The 16220-nt window shown below is 41.3% G+C and overlaps 1 protein-coding gene across 3 annotated transcripts in view; it reads left to right on the forward strand.

The window, feature by feature from the left end:
• ABCC4 (ATP binding cassette subfamily C member 4) overlaps positions 1 to 16220 on the forward strand; it is a 283125-nt gene that overhangs the window by 185630 nt on the left and 81275 nt on the right. The gene's annotated exons all lie outside the window — the stretch shown is intronic.

Consider the following 16220-nt stretch of genomic DNA (forward strand, 5'->3'; position numbering starts at 1 on the left):
GAAATTCAGAAAGCGTCTGTTTTGTCTGTGAACATGAGGTTCTGAGAAACAATGTTGGCTCATGTCAGCTCTCATCTCATTCAGAATTGTTGCTCATGGGGTTTTTTGTCTCTTACCCCCTCAACACCGCCCCCCCCACCCCCGTGCAATTTCACTCTAGACTTCAGTGTTGCAGGCTGGGGAACTTTCTTCCTCTCTAAGTGTTTCTGGTGGAAACTAGACACATCCACGCCAAGTTTTACATGTTTGTGAGTTCCAACTCCTGTTTGAGCCTTCTTCACTTGCCTTGAACGTCAGTTTACTGTAGTCTAATGGTGAATGAATTTTGAAGGCCAGAAAGTGGGTCTGTAATTATGGCTTGCTAGCCTGGTGGCTCTTTGTTGTTGTTTTTCTTTAAGACTGAAATGTTCTTGAAGTCAAAGCTTAGGATCGCCTCTAGAGCTTCTGTTGTAAAAGGAGCCAAACTAACTTAATTTGAAAATGAGTTCTGCCTGAGAAAATCAGTAGTAGGCTTGACATGATTACAGGAACTCCTGATGGTCACTGAGAAGTGCATTAGTAGCTCTGGCTGCAAACGGTGCCGCCCACGGGCTGAGGCAGCCACTGTTGGCCAGCATGTGACATGATCACAGTCAGAGTATTTTGACTGTAAGACTGTTTTTTTACTGCAAGTCTTTAGTTTTTCTTCTGCAAACATTCTTTGTGGAGGTGCGCTGCTCAGGGTTTGGCAGTGTGCGTCATTTATTGACACCCCGGAAGCAGTCTTGCCCTGGTTTCATTTTGTCACGGGAAGCCAGTGACTTCAGGCACACGTCGTGACAGTGGCTGCCCATGATTTTCAGAAGACGATGGTGTGTTGTGTCGCTGCACATTTGGCAGAGCTCGAGCTGCCAATGGCACGTGGCCCACTGTGTGTTTAGCAAACCGTGGCCACAGTCATTTGGGACCCCTCGTATGTCTTTGCATTCAATATAGGTAGAGGACAGGTGGGTGACCCTCGGTTTCAGGTGAAAGCATTAGCAGAGTGCGGACAGGGAATTTTAGTCTTGCTCTCCTTTGGTTTAACCAGAAACCACACCCCTTTCTCCTCCTTCTTCTTCTTTTTTTAATCCGCTCATTTAATCTTAAACTGATTGTTGAGACTAGCTGTCCTAATTACCGGGGGTCTTGGGTTTTCAGTAGCAAAGGCACATCTCTCAGAGGAGTTTTCTATAAATTGATAACTCCGTGATCAATTGTGAGAAAGACCTATTGTCATTTGGTCTGCTTGCAGGTGTCTTTAATAAGGCTTCCCGTAATCCCTTCAGGAAGAAATATTTTTCTCCTTTTAAAAATAGTATTAGCTAAATATAAAAGCTCTGATCCCTGCCATTGTTGCTGGTTCTTTGAGGGACGGTTCCCAACATTCACTGTTTCAATGGTTGTCAGGAGGAATCAAGCGAAGCTTCGTAAGGCCGCAGCGCTGGTTCCTCTGACTGGGTGCTCAAGCCTCTCCTGAGAGGATTTGCAGTCGACGACTGGGCTTTTGACCAGGTAGCACTGTGATCACTTGAAGGGGTTTGGCCTGTTGGTGTGTATCAAGCAAAGGTTTCTGTTCAGTCCACAGAAATGCATTTAACAATGAAAATCTGAATGTGAATTGTGGGGTTGTTATTATTGTTAAAGTTGGCTATCACTCTCTCGGGATTAAATTAACCCCAGTGGTGTTCTGGAACTTCTAATGGAATCATGTTAACTTAAAATAAACACTGTGATGGCAAGCACATAGAATGAAAACTAATTTTCCAAATCAAATACACTATATTCAATTCATTTTCCCCAATCAACTAAATGTTTAAAACCTGTTAGTTGTAACTGCAATCTTCTGGAAATTAATTAGAAGCCTATTAACACTGCTAGCTGAGCCGAATAAAGGGGGAGGGGTGCTCGCGCTATTTCTGGACATGCTCCTGAATTAAAGCACAGCAAGGTCAAAATGACAGTCAGCTGGACTCACTTTATGGCTTTCCTGACGGAGTGGATCTAGTTGGTTGGTTTCCTGGGGTGTGGGGGTGTGTGGTGGTGAATGGGTGGTTTGTTTTTTTCAGATGAAGTTTTTTATCTACTTGGACTTAATCTTCGAAAACAAAAATTTTAAATTAGGTTTCAGTCACAAACCATACAAGTAGTATGAGTATAATTCACGGGACATTAGCATCTTCTCAGCTGCATAGGAATCTGCGATAGAAAGGCTCCTCTGGCCTTTTGTTCTGCTTAGCAAAGCTCTCAAAGGGTTTGGGTGGCCCCTCTCAGAACTGAGAGCAGAGAATATGCTCTGTCTGCTGCTCTCGACTTTGAGGTCATCAGCACCTGCCGCTGACATTGGGGGACCAGACCCTCTGTTCTCACTCAACCGAAAGATTGGCTGTTGGAGTCCAACAGTGGTACTTCGGAAGAAAGACCTGGATGACCTGTTTCCAAAGACGCAGCCAGTACAAAACCCATAAGGAGCCCAGTTCTCATGTGTTTGCCATGAGTACCATTCACTGTGATGGCATGATGGCAATGGTGAGTTGTTTGCTTAAACATGTCTCATTGGATTCTGTGGTCAAAAAACAGTTGGACTCCTGTGCTCAGAGCAGAGAAACTCACAGCCAGCAAGTCCTTCCAGGCGTATCATAACTGAAACAATTGAATTTTAAAGGGATTGGAAACAGCCTCATTTTGGTTTGTTTGTTTGTTTGTTTGTTTGTTTTGTCAATCTAAGTAAAAACTACACACCCTCTGCTTCTACTGAGCCAGAAAGAATTGGGAGAGAAGTCTAGTAATAAATAGAATGTAGTTCTAAATCCAAAGCTCTTTTGAGTAGGAAGTTAAGTTTTCCCGACTGTGATATGTGTATTGCTTCCTGTTGAAGGTAGGCATGTGATAAGGGCTTTCTGGAGCATTGCAGCCTCAAAGCTCTGGAAATATATGCTGTATTGACATTTATCCGTATGAATTTTTTAGTCAAAACATCCATATTTGATTGTTTTTTGTATACAACACCGATAGTTTTCTTGGCATCGTGGGTTCAGAAATATGAACCATTGGGTTAGACCTTAATTGTATCTTCACTTGGGTCTGGTGCTAAGGAATAAAGGAGGGAGACCTTAAGAAACACCCTGTCCATTTGTGCCATCATCCCTAGAATCAGTACACAGTTGGCCCTTGGACAACACGGATCTGCCTGTGAGGTTCCACTTACATGGGGATCCTTTTTCCAATGCTGGTTTTGCAGTGAGCAGGTATCGGCTTAAAATGCCCTGTGTCTCTAATCATCCCTGGGAGCAATCTGTTTACTCAGATTAAAATTACAAAGCATTTTAAGTGGATACTGTGGTTGCCTGTTGGGTAAATTAGGGAGCCTTTACCACCAGCCTGCTGGTAACACTTGAGGTCACTACAATAGCAATAAGCCTAACAACTAACCTGACGTGCCATCGAGTCTGTTCCAGTTCACAGTGAATGCTCTTTTCCTAAGTCTCCAACCTCAATCTCCCTTTGTAGAAGAAGCGAACACTAAACGCATCCCAGAGTGAATGTGGCCAGTGCCACCGCTTGCTCGTGATTTCCCTGACTTTGGGGAGCTTAAAGTGACATATCAATCCATGTTCTACATTTTGAAAAAAATGATATTTGTTCATTTTGGTACACGTTTACCCCACATAATAGGTTCCCATTTGACAATGTCTATACAAAAAGACATTTTGTTTAAACTGGATGCAGATTAATTGGCCAGCCAGATAGAAGCTATTTGCCTTTGTATAGGAATTGTGTTTATACAAACATTTGTGGGTTGTGGTTTTCTATTTTGAATAGCTAGATATTCCACCCCATGCTAATGGACATGTGACACTGCTAATTTTGAAAATGGGTGTAATTCACTGCTGTCCTCCAGTGAGACATACAGAGGTCTGTGGGGTGGGGCGCTGGAAGTAGAGCACACAAAGGTGTGGAGGTCGGGTAATGAAAAGAGGTGGACTTTGGACTCACCAGGCAATTTGGAAAGCAGAAGAGCAGGCTGCAATCGAGGGACCTTTTTGAAGACTCTAGTTATTACACAGCACTGGATAACAACAATATTTGTTTTTTAGTAAACCCTCAGGCTTGCCATGGGGTTATTTCATAAACATGCCAGGGGCTGGTGGTACACAGAAGACATAGTGCAATATTGTTCATACATGTTTTTCTTTTTTCAAATTCATAGCCGCTTCAATTATTATCAATATTTTAAAGCCAACTCATCTATCAAAGTAGAACATGGTTCTTCACAAAGATTAAAACTAGGTATCCTTATGAAACACCAGTCCACAAAGTCCTCCTCCATCTCACAAAACAGAAGCAACAATGCCGACTGCAAGAGGAAAGCTGAATCATTGAATGTGTAAGCATCTCAGCGCTGGCAGGGGTCTCCACACGGGTGCTCCAGCACCCAGGGCTGCATCGGGGTAGGTCCATGTGGCTTCTCCTCAGGGATGTCTTGCAGGAAGTCAGCCTTGCCAGCTGAAGCAGGGAACTGCTAAGGCAGCTGCACCCTGGTGCGACCACCACAAGGCAAGAGACCCAAGAACTAGAAACGCGAGGCTCACTGAGCCATTTATCCCTCCGCCCTTCAATTAACCCCACATGTGTTTATCAGCCAGGTTGGCACAATAAACTAATTACCTCAGGAGTATAATGCCTCATCTTTCTCCTGCAGAGCAGTTGGTTTTGAACTGCTAACTGTGTGATTAGCACCTCAACACATGACACAGTACACTACTAGGACTCTACAGCCGAAAAAGGACCACTTGAAAAACAGTCTCAGAAACCCACAGGGGGTCGCTATGAGTAGCATTGATTTGATGGCAGTGAGCTTGCTTGGGTTTTACATGTATACATACATACATACATACATACATACACACACACACACAATTGGGAGAATCTGTTAATGGAATTATATTACATTGAGGTAAATTCAAAGAAAGTTGTCAAGCTGGTATATAGCACCCTATAAGTTTATGTCACAGAGATTTGTTGTCCTTGTGGACATTCATGGTGATTTTGCCACCTGGACTCACAAATGTCAAAATCCACTGTTTCCAAAAATAGAGCACTAAGCCTGAACATTGAGCATATCTCATATCAAGGTGATCGTCCTATCTCATGACATGCCCGGTCAGTGGTAACATGGGTTAGAAGTCTTTATGGATACAACGCATGTCATTAAAATCACTACTTCCACCAAGTCTTCCGGTATTCCTAGTCACCAGACAAATGGAAATGTGCCGCTCAGAGCAAGCAGTTGGAGGTAGGCCTGCTCCTGCTTTATTTTTGTTTAAATCGGGGAGCCCTGAGCCTGTGAACTTGCACCCAGCTGCCTTGAGCAAGCACTATAATTTATTGAGGGAAACAATTACAAAAACATTCCTTCCTCAGACTCATTTATGTCACCCTCCTCCCCCATTGCCCCCCCCCCCACCAATATTCAACAGCTTGACTGAGCTTAAATACTGACCTTTCTTATCCTTTCATGCAACACAAAGAGCTAATCCTGAGGCTACTTGAGCCACCAATGCAGGTAGTGGCAGGGACCACCTCTCAATGTGTCATTCCCTCCTCCACATGCAAGAGACTCATTGACTGCAGCTTTGGGAAGGGCAAATGGCCCAGCAGAAAGAAAAGGCCGAGGAGGTCTCTCCAGTCATTTCTTTCTGGAGGATGGCGGGGTGGGGGTGCGGGGGGCAGAAAAGCTGCTGCATCTGGATATTGAGAACAAAGTCAGCCTAAGACTTGGGTTTAATAGACTTGGGTCACTTGCTTTTCTAGAAGCACAAGAGTGGAACTGCCTTCACTTGTCTCGGTACCACTGACCCTCGCACTGCATTGTGGGGGATGTCAGGGAAAGTGTGGAAAGCATTCCAGAGGCTTTCACTTCACAATGACTTTGTCATTTTGAGATGGCCGCGGTTTGTTGACCCCTTCCCCCACCCACCCTCCAGTCCTCATTGGACAAAAGCGGTTGTTAGTGCGCTTGCCTTGCCCTCATTTGAAAGATCTCTGTTTTATGAACCGTTTCAAAGTAAATTCACCCATTGTCACTGAATCGCAGTGTTTTCCTGCTTTTCAAAACCTACAGAGGAGTTCTAGTCAGTGTTTGCAAAAGGATAGAATGTTGTGTGCAAATGCCAGCTCTAGAGAGAATGATTCCTGCAGGCTACCAATGTGGATGTTATTTCCTTGTTAGAAAAAGGTGGACATGCTGATAGGAGTCCCTGGAAATATTTACAAACATTGCACCCTCTGGCTTCTGAGATCAGCTTGATAGGATTCACAGAGGCCCGAACCTAGGATGTGGGGTTTTTTTTTTTTTTCTTTCTTTCCATTTTTAGTGAAAGATGAGAAGTTTGGGGCTTTGGGTTTTCATAGTTTCTATCCCCAGCGTGGTCCTTAGCATGCACCGACAACATCAGTGTGATGACAGTTATCACCAGGAACTCTCCCCAGCTTCCCAGGCTGGCAACCGGTGTTCCAGTTTGTCTGCCCCAGCATGTGTGCTCCCGTGAAAATGTTGGTAGTAGCACAAGAAGCTAATTAAGACCTAAAAGGAAAGAAAGAACAAAAGAATAAGGATCTAATTTTCATGGAGCCTAGTGGTGTTCTGCAAAGCATAGAATGATATATTATTGGCATTATTGAATGAGGTCCACTGCAAAATAACAGTGACCATTCACAGCTCTCTCTCCCCCTGCCGTTTCCCTAACATCTCTAGGCATGACAATCTGGACCGCCGTCTCTGGACAGCACCAGGACAGCGGCGCCCTGTTTGCCTGCCTTGAGACCTTCAGCGTCCCTGCATGCTGTGCTCCATTGTGTTTGTCTACTCCATTTCTACTGAGTTTTCTTGATCAAATGACCAAGAGACTCGTGGGCTAGGCCAATTTTAGTAAAATCTTGCACTTTTTCTATTTCCTGTAAAACTACAACCCTTAAATCAGACGTGGAACACGATGGTCTATACTGCCAGTAAGAACCTATCAGAGGCACCTAATTGCAGCATACTGTCCCAGGGGCTCTGTGGTTTGAGACACGACTGTTAAGAAAGTGGGTGTTTCCAACCTAACAGCATCTCCACAGCATTTGCTTCTGTAAAGATTAATCCTTACCGCTGAGTCAATGCTAACAATGACCCTAAAGGACAAATAGAGCTGCCCCACATGGTTCCCAAGGCTGTAATCTCAGAATGATTGTGACCAGCTGGTGGGTTCAAACCAGTGATCTTGGCAGCTGAACATTTAACTACCTCTGCCACCAGTTCCTTTCCATAAAAACCCAAAACAAAACCATCTAAACCCATTGTCATTGAGTCCCTTCAAACTCATAGCGACCGTATAGGACATAGTGGAATGCTCTATAGAGTTTCCAAGGTTGAAATGTTTACAAAAGCAGATTTCCACATCTGTCTCCTGTTGAGCACCAGCTGGCTGTGAACCACTGACCTTCCACTTAGCCCACTGCACTGCTAACTGACCTTCCACTTAGCCCACTGCACTGCTAAGGTGTATTAGTTGGAATCAACTTGATCACAGTGGATTGGCCAAAGGATTCCCCTTAATACTTCCCAATAATAATTCCCAATAATATAATAGTCTTGACTATTGTAAATTTTATCAAGTCTAAAAATCCAGTAGTAAGCTCCCTAACTTGATACTTGAGCTTTGTAGATGTCTTTTTCCATACACATTTTAGAATCAACTTATTAAAGTTAAAAAAATACCTTTGTCAGGATTTGACTTTCAGCATGGACTTTCAGCTATCAGTTGACTGGGAAATGGGTAGCCATTCTAATATGGAATCTTGCAATTATGAGTAAGGTGTATTTTGCCATTCATCGAGGTCTTCTTTCATTTCTTTCAGAAATGTTTTGGAACCAAGTCAAAAGGCCACATAAAGGAACTCATTTAACCATAACTAACATAAAGTAGTTTCAAACTATTTCCTTGTTTGTTTAATGACTATATGTTAGGCTGGGTTTTACTAGAAAAACAAATCCAGAGACACTCATATATGTGTAAGAGAGAGCTTTATAAGAAGAAGTAGTTATATGTCAGGAAAACGTCCCAGCCCAATCCAGATCAAGTCCGTAAGTCTGACACTAGTCTGTAAATCCCTGTTCATATTCACGCAGCTACATGTAATGGTACAGAATTCAGGAAGATAACAGGCAGAGGGTGAAGTCTTGTGGATCCAGTGACGGTGGAAGCATCAATCACAAGCCTTTGGCAGGTCTTGACTCCCTGGCTAGCCAACAAGAAGCTGAAGCAGAGAGGGTTGGGGGTGGGGAGATTCCCAGGACCATCCTTTTGAGGAAGTCACACCCACAAGGAGACACCATCAGGCTAGAAACCACTCGTGAACGTTTTTCTTATTTCTGACATTAATCCTTTATGTTTCTTTCTTTAATTTGCTGCTCTCTCACCATCAGTTTAGCTCTAGGGTTTTCAGTGTTGTTGATCTTTTATTTTATTTATTTTTTTGATCATTTCAATGAACTAAGATTTTGCTTTTTTTATTTTCTTTTGTGTGCCCACTCCTCACTTACCCTACATTTAGAAATTTATGACAATAGAAACAAACCTACCATATATACTTGAGTATAAACTGACCCAAATATCAGCCAAGGACCTAATTTTACCACCAAAACTATGCAAAAAAATGTGCTGAAAAACTAGACTTATACACGAGTATGTACAGTACTTTTAATTTTTTGTGTGCGTTTGAATGAGTATCCAAGTCAGGAGGGAGAGGAGATGATGGGATTTTGTGAGAAGGCTCAGGGCCACAGGAGCCACCAGTGGTTCCCATTCCAAACCAGCTGAGGCCCTGAGGAAGGTGGGCAGCACACAGGAGGCTGAGGTGGCTGGCCCTTGAGGAAGCAGTGTAAACAGGAGCCACAGGAGTTGGGTGGCCTTGAAAATCTTCTATTTCAAAGAGGCAAAGCTGTCACCTTCCCAGCCTCCACCTGGCCCTGGTAGGGGCCTGTGGAATGGGAATGTGGAGTGTAAAGGCATGGGGCATGGCCAACCACCAACCACTACCACTCTCAACCACTGCAGACCCCGCAGTGGTGGTGGGGAAGGAGACCTGCCACACCGCGTGGCTGCCAGTGCCTGATGAGTGATGAGCTGGGTGGGGATGTGGTGGAAGGGTGGCACTCTAGCACTGAAGATGAAGCACAGCTTAGGCCCTCACATGCTAGTGATTTTTACATAACGCCTTGGCCGTTGGAACCTACTCATATCAACAAATTTGCCAGCTTTCTATTTTGTTGATTTCTTTACTTGCATCTATTTATTTTTTGAACTGTTGCTTTTAAGTGCCCTTGTGTGGACTACCTCTCATAGCTGCCCAGTGTACATGCGTGGTCATGCACTGTCCTCGTGATTGTTTCTGTTCGATCCCACTCGGTTTGATCCCACTGTATAATCAATCCATCTTGTCAAGAGTCTGCCTCTCTTTGCAGAGCACTCTGCTTTACCAAACATCTCCACAGCACAAGAGACAAGGGTGCTTCTAAGGAGAATTGTGGCTGCACTTCCTCCGAAGTAGACTGATGTGTTCTTCTGGCAGTCCGTGGTCCTCCCAGTATTCTTGACCAACACCACCATTCACATGCTTCCCTTGCTTTCCCCCGTCTTCCTTCATCACTGTATGAGACCTACCATGGCTTGGATCAGGCCCACCTTCGTCTTCAAAGTGGCAGCATTATTCTCTAACACTTTTAAGAAGTCTTAGGTAGCAGATTTGCCCAATGCCGTGTCATTTGGTTTCCTGGCTGCTACTTTTATCCCATGAGCATTGTTTGTGGTATTCAAGTAAAACGACATCCTTGACAACTTCATTCTTTTCTCTGTTGATCATGATGATGGTTTTTTTTTAAATACCTATTTTGGCTTAATTTGCTCTAGCTCCCTAACTTGAATATTAAAACCATCTGCCATAATTTTTTTTGCCTTTTCTATTGTAGGCCTTTAAAGCCATAAATTTTTCTTTATAGCTGCATTCATATATCATGATGTGTTGTGTTTTCAGTTCAGATTAAAAGACTGAGCTTTGTGATATTATCTTTTAGTGATGAGTTATTTAAGAATGTGCCATTTCATTTCTAAAGATTTGGGGAATTTCTTCTTATCTTATTGCCAGTGGTTCCTCATTTCTCTGACCGTATTCAGAAAAATGTAATGAGTCTTCTCCCTATGTCCCTGGCCCAACATTGTACCTCGGTAAAAGGTCGACTGTGCAATTAAGAAAAATATCTATTCTGTACTTGTTGAAGAGTCCTGGTAGTGTAGTGTTCATGTATTAGGCTACGATCCTCATGGCTGGCAGTTTGAAACCGCCAGCAAGTCCATGAGAGAAAGACTGAGCTCTGTACTCCTGTCAATAGTTCTATTCCTGGAAACCCACTGGCGTTGCTATGAGTCAGCACTGACTCGATGGCAGTGAGTTTGGGATTTTGTTTGTTTGTTGTGTAGTTGTTGGGCATGACCAGTGCCATCAAGTCAAATCCAATTCATAGCTGCACTATAGGATAGAAGTAGAATGAGCTACCTCTGTGGGTTTCTGAAACCGTAAATCTTCATAGGAGCAGGAAACCACATCCTTCTCCCAAGGGGCGGCTTGTGCTTTCAAAGTGCTGGCTTTGCAGTTCGCAGCCCAGCTCTTACCGGCTGTGCCACAAGGGCTCCTTAGTTTGGGGGTGTATGGTATTGAAGATTATAGGTGAAGTGGGTTGACAGTTTGCTTACTGAATTATTTGTGCTGTTGTATTTAATGAGAGAGGAGCGTTAAAACTTTCAACTGTGACTATGAAGTTATGGTTTTAACCCTTTACTTTTTCCAATATTTGGCACATTTTATTTGAAGATGTTATTAGGTAAGTGTGTCTACCAGTATTTCATGGTGAGTTGACATTGTATCAATGTGAAATTTCCTTATCTCTGATAACTGTCTTTGTTTTGAAATCTATGTTCACTGATATTGATTTAGCCTTACTAGCTTCTTTATAAGGAGCTCTAGTGGTGTAGTGGTTGTGAACCGCATGTTCCGCAGTTCGAAACCTGCAGCTCCTGAAGAAAAAGACTGGGCCTTCTACTCTGGTAAACAGTTAGGGGTTCAGAAGCCCATGGGGCTGCTAGGAGTTAGGGCTTCTCTTTCCACCCTTGTTCTTTGTCTCTTTGTATTTAAAGTAGTTCTTAGAAGCATTATTTAGGTAGCACTTGCTTTTTAAATCCTTTCTGAAAATCTGCTCTCTATTTAGTTTATTTAACCGTGTACATTTCATGTAATTATTGAGCTACTCTTTGGATGTTTGCTTTCCGTTTGCTCTTTGTTCTTTTCTTTTTCCTTTCCTTCCTTCTTGAGGATGAACAGAATTTTTCTTTCATGTTCTTTTATCTTGTGTTGCATTTTGAGCTATCACTTCCTATATTACTATTTCTGGCTACTATAGAGTTCATAAGCTAGGTATCCAATAGCAGTTCTTTCAAATACTATCTCACCAGCTTCATAGTGAAGAACATTACCATTCGATGTCATTTCCCCTTCTGTGCTCAACTTTTTGTATTGTTGACTTCTACATATGCTTCAAGAGCAACAATATCGTTCTTATTTGTCTTTCCAATTTTTTCAGTAATATTTTGCATATTTGTGCATCACATAAAGATTAATGAATGGTGTTTTATATTTATTAATATATTGATTTTTTTCTGTGGGTCATAATTCCTTTGTGAATTTTTGACATCATCCAGTGGCATTTCCCATCAGACTGAAGAACTTTTAGCATTTCTTATTAGTCTGATGACGACAAATCTCTCAGCTTTTCTCTCTCAGATTTGCTCAATGCAAATGTCCATACTTAAATAAATGATTCAAAAGGGATAGAATTTTAGCCTGACATAATTCCATTTTCTTCCTCCTACTTTTCTGATGCATTTTGTTGCTTATTTTGACGAACTGCCTTTAAGGTTTCCTCTGTCATTGGTTTTCATGTTTTTGTTTTTGTTTAAATTTTTTATCGTTTTATTGGGAGCTCTTACAGACATCATAACATTTCATAGTTTAATCACTTCAAGCAGCATTGTACAATTGCTACCACAATTGTACAGAAACATTTTCTTCTTGCACTCCTTGATATCAGCTCCCCCCTGTCCCCTCCCTCCCCCACCCAATCCCGCAGGAATCTTCATTTATTTATTCATTGATGCCTTGTCTTATACCCTCAGTTTTATAACACGTGTCTAGTTACTGTTTGGAAGGCACTGAGATACTATGCTAGGAGAATTTAGGTAATTTCCCATGATCATATAACTTAGAGTGTTGAATCCAAGCTTTGTCTTTTAACCTGTGCATAACATTCCATTCCATACATATTTGATGTACATTTGAAAAAGAAGGAAAAAAAGACATTTTACTTAGAGGGGTTTTATCTATCAATGTGTTTAAGCTTTGGTGCCCAGTTAATAGGTCAAACACTAGTTTAACTGGTGCTGGGAAGGAATTTTGAACACGTGGTTAACATTTACAGCCATTAGATTTTAAGTAAAGGGTATCATCCTTGAAAATGTGGGTAGGTTATATCCAGTCAGTTTTGCTTTAAGAGCAAAAAGTGGAGTTTCCAGAGCAGAATTCTGCCTCCAGACTTTAACATAGAAAACATCCTCTCAAGACTCTAACATAGAAAAATGGAATTGAAGGCAAATGGGGTTTTTTTCCTACAATTTTTTAAAAGTCTACTTTTATTTCTTTCTCTCTCTACATTGAAAAAAATTCTGTTGAACTTACGAATATATCTGGCCTTTCCCAAGAAGTTGCCATTCCTAAACTCTCTAACTCAAAGAGCAAAGTTAAGCATGTAAAGAGAATTAATAAATGCTAGCTGGTAGAACTCAATAATGTGTTGACTTCAATCATAGTTGAAATAAAAACATGTTAAGAAAGACGAGTTAAAGCCCAGAATTAAAATGCCTCGAAGAAGGTAGCTGGAAAGAGAGCCAAAGTTAACTTTAATAAATACATAAAAATCCACAGAAGCCTCGGGACACGAAATCAGGTTATATATTTCACAGGTTCAGCATCTGTATTTGAATCGTGCTAAAATCATACATATTTCCCCCGGAAGACTTCATCTAGAATTAATATTGGATTCTAATAGTATAGATTATAGCATACTTTTTTTTGCAAGCACTACTTTAAAAATTGGGACCTGTTTGCTCGTTTGGAAACACTTCCAAAGGGCTTACATTCCTGTCGGAATCTGGGTATCTACCCCCAACCTACTTTAAACTAATTTTATAGGATTCTGTTCCTGCTAGTCTTTATGAAGCTTGTGCCAAAAACCATGTTTACTATAAACAGAAGGAAAATGGATTTTTATTTTAAATAAGTAAATATGTCATCCATACTTCTGGCTCCCTCTCTTGCTTATTTGTACTCTCTCATACTTGTATTAGGCATATAATTAAATATGTATTTAATCATTAAGACCATGCAATCAGAAGACAGAGTTTTTACTATTTGTTTATTAAAAAATAAAATCAGGATTATTAAGTTGTTAATACCTCTAAGGAACTTGAAAGCTTTTAATTCTGCTATCAGTCAGACTTTTAACAATCCAGTTTCAAATTCTAATAAATACAAATCTCCCAGAGTGCCTTAAACTATTGATTTTGCAGACAATCTGACATAAGTGTAATAAACATAACAAGGCTTACTTGTCAAGAAAAGATGGGAAGATGTTCTTTTGACTTAGAGGAAAAAAATACATGATTTTATTTCTTTTTGTATAAGAAAGCTGTTTACTGATGTGGGTGTTGGTGGAATTCTTGTACCTATTTATCTTGGAAACATCTGAGATAAAATTACCTGTAACTGAAATGGTATAGATAGTGCTGCTTATTATCAAGGAGGCACCAAAATTTTGAACATGCTATACAAAACTCTAGGCACAATTAAGGGGCAAAATATTCCTTTCATTGCATACTCAGTTCCCTTCTACTACAGGATGCATAAAAGGTAAGAGATGGTTCGTAAGGCAAGCTCCTCAACACATTCTGTTCCACGTCACTTTTAAGTTGGGAAATGTAAGTTCTATACTCCTGTAGCACCTGGTGTGTCGCCAGGAGTTCACGTGTCTTATCTTCCAGGGTTTCACTCTGGAAGGCCCCTCCCTTTATCGTCTCTGTTTCCTGGGACCTCACCCAACTCAGCTGCCACTAGTAAACCAGAACTTTATGGAATGCTGGGGTGTATAAAAGATCTGCACAGACTCTGAGATGATTTTCAGCATCATCTATCCTAGTTATAAAGCAATACCCCCAATGTTAGGGCAGAGATGATAGCCAGTCCATTTTGGGGTCATTCTTAAAGGGTCACTATGAGTTGGAATCAACTCTGCTGCAATGGGATTTCTAATATTCTAAGTAGATTTTTGAAGCAAATAGTTAGAGAAGCTGAATTATATGAACAAAATGTGGCATCAGAACTGAAGGAAAGCTTTCTAGCAAACTGATAGGCAGATGACACAGCCTTGCTTACTGAAAGTGAGGAGGATTTGAAGCAATTTATCAGTCAATGATATTTACCACATTTACGCTACAGTAGGAAAAACCATATCTCAACCAAAAAAACCATGTCCATCTCAATAGCTTCAGAAAAGGCATTTCATAAAATACAATCATCATGGATTGTGATAAGAGTTGTACAAGGCCCCAGTAAAATGATTTTTAAAAATACAATAGTCATTAATAATTGTTTAAAAATCCTTCTTGGAAACTAAGACTACAAAGATATTTCTTTAATCTGATACCATCTCTCCAAAAGCAAGCTAACAAACAAGCCAAAGCCTACTATAAATACAGTATTGATATTGGCATATTAGAAGTTGCACTTACAGGAGGAAACAGATAAGGGTTCCTGGGGGGAGAGGGAGGAATTAAGGGGAGTTGATATCAAGGAGTTTAAGAAGAAAGAAAATGTTTTCAAATGGATGGTGGTAGCAATTGTAAACTACTGCTTGATGCGGTTGAACTGTGGAATGTTAGGGTATCTGTAAGAGCGCCACATAAAATGACAAGTAAATAAGGAAGAATCCATCACAAGGTCAATATATAGGATGAATCGTATTTATATATACCAGCAAAACGCAGTAGAAAGTGGAAAACTTTAGAAGGTACTAGTTCCAATGAGGGGAAAACCAATTATTGATATTAAAATCAAGGGTATTTATTTCCCAGGCCTCTCTATTTAACACTATAAAATGTTATGGAAGAATTTAAAGAAAACCTCAAAAGATAAACATATGAGCATAGAGTATGTTTATGGATCAGAAGATTCAGTGGTATTAAAATGTCACTTCCTACCAAAATGATTTATAGATTTAGTATGATAGCAACATAGATCCCAAGTATGTATTTTAAAGAAATTGCTAAGTAAAATTTATATGAAAATAAAAAGAGCCAAGTGTATTTTGAAGACGAGCATAGGTGGTCTAGCACCACCAGTTATTAAGAAGCAGCTACTGTTGTTTAACCTCGTTCTGCAGTCCCAGAGCGAGCGTTAACTGGGTGGCTGTCAGAACAGGAGTACAGAAGGGTTGAATTTAGGACACGGCTCCAGAGAAAGGCACCTTCTTGTCTGTTTCAGCTTCTGAGCTGCCAGCAATGCTTGGCATTCCTTTGCTTATAGATGGGTAAGTGTTGAAATACTAACTACAACATCAGTAGTTCAAACCTACCAGGCTGCTCTGAGGCAACGAGATGAGGTTATTTGCTCCTTTAAAAAGTCACAGCCTTGGCACTGGACATCCCTTATGGAAGTTCTTGGGGAGGAGACAGCCAGTCAGGGTGCGATGTAGCAACGATGAAACACAACTTTCCTCTAGTTTCTAAAAGCTTCTCCTCTCCCCACCCCATCATGATCCCAATTCTTCCTTACAAATCTGGCTAGACCAGAGGATGTACACTGTTACAGATAGGAACTGGAAACGGAATCCAGGGCAGATGATCCCTTCAGGATCAGCGGTGTGAGTGGCAATGCTGGGAGGGTGGAGGGAGGATGGATTGTTAAGAGGTAACCGATTACAAGGATCTACATATAACCTCCTTCCTGGGGGACAGACAGCAGAAAAGTGGGTGAAGGGAGACGCTGGACAGGGCAAG

Source organism: Echinops telfairi, unplaced genomic scaffold, assembly GCF_000313985.2.
Source record: "Echinops telfairi isolate 266 unplaced genomic scaffold, ASM31398v2 ScPeMD7_7405;HRSCAF=8443, whole genome shotgun sequence".
NCBI lineage: Eukaryota > Metazoa > Chordata > Mammalia > Afrosoricida > Tenrecidae > Echinops > Echinops telfairi.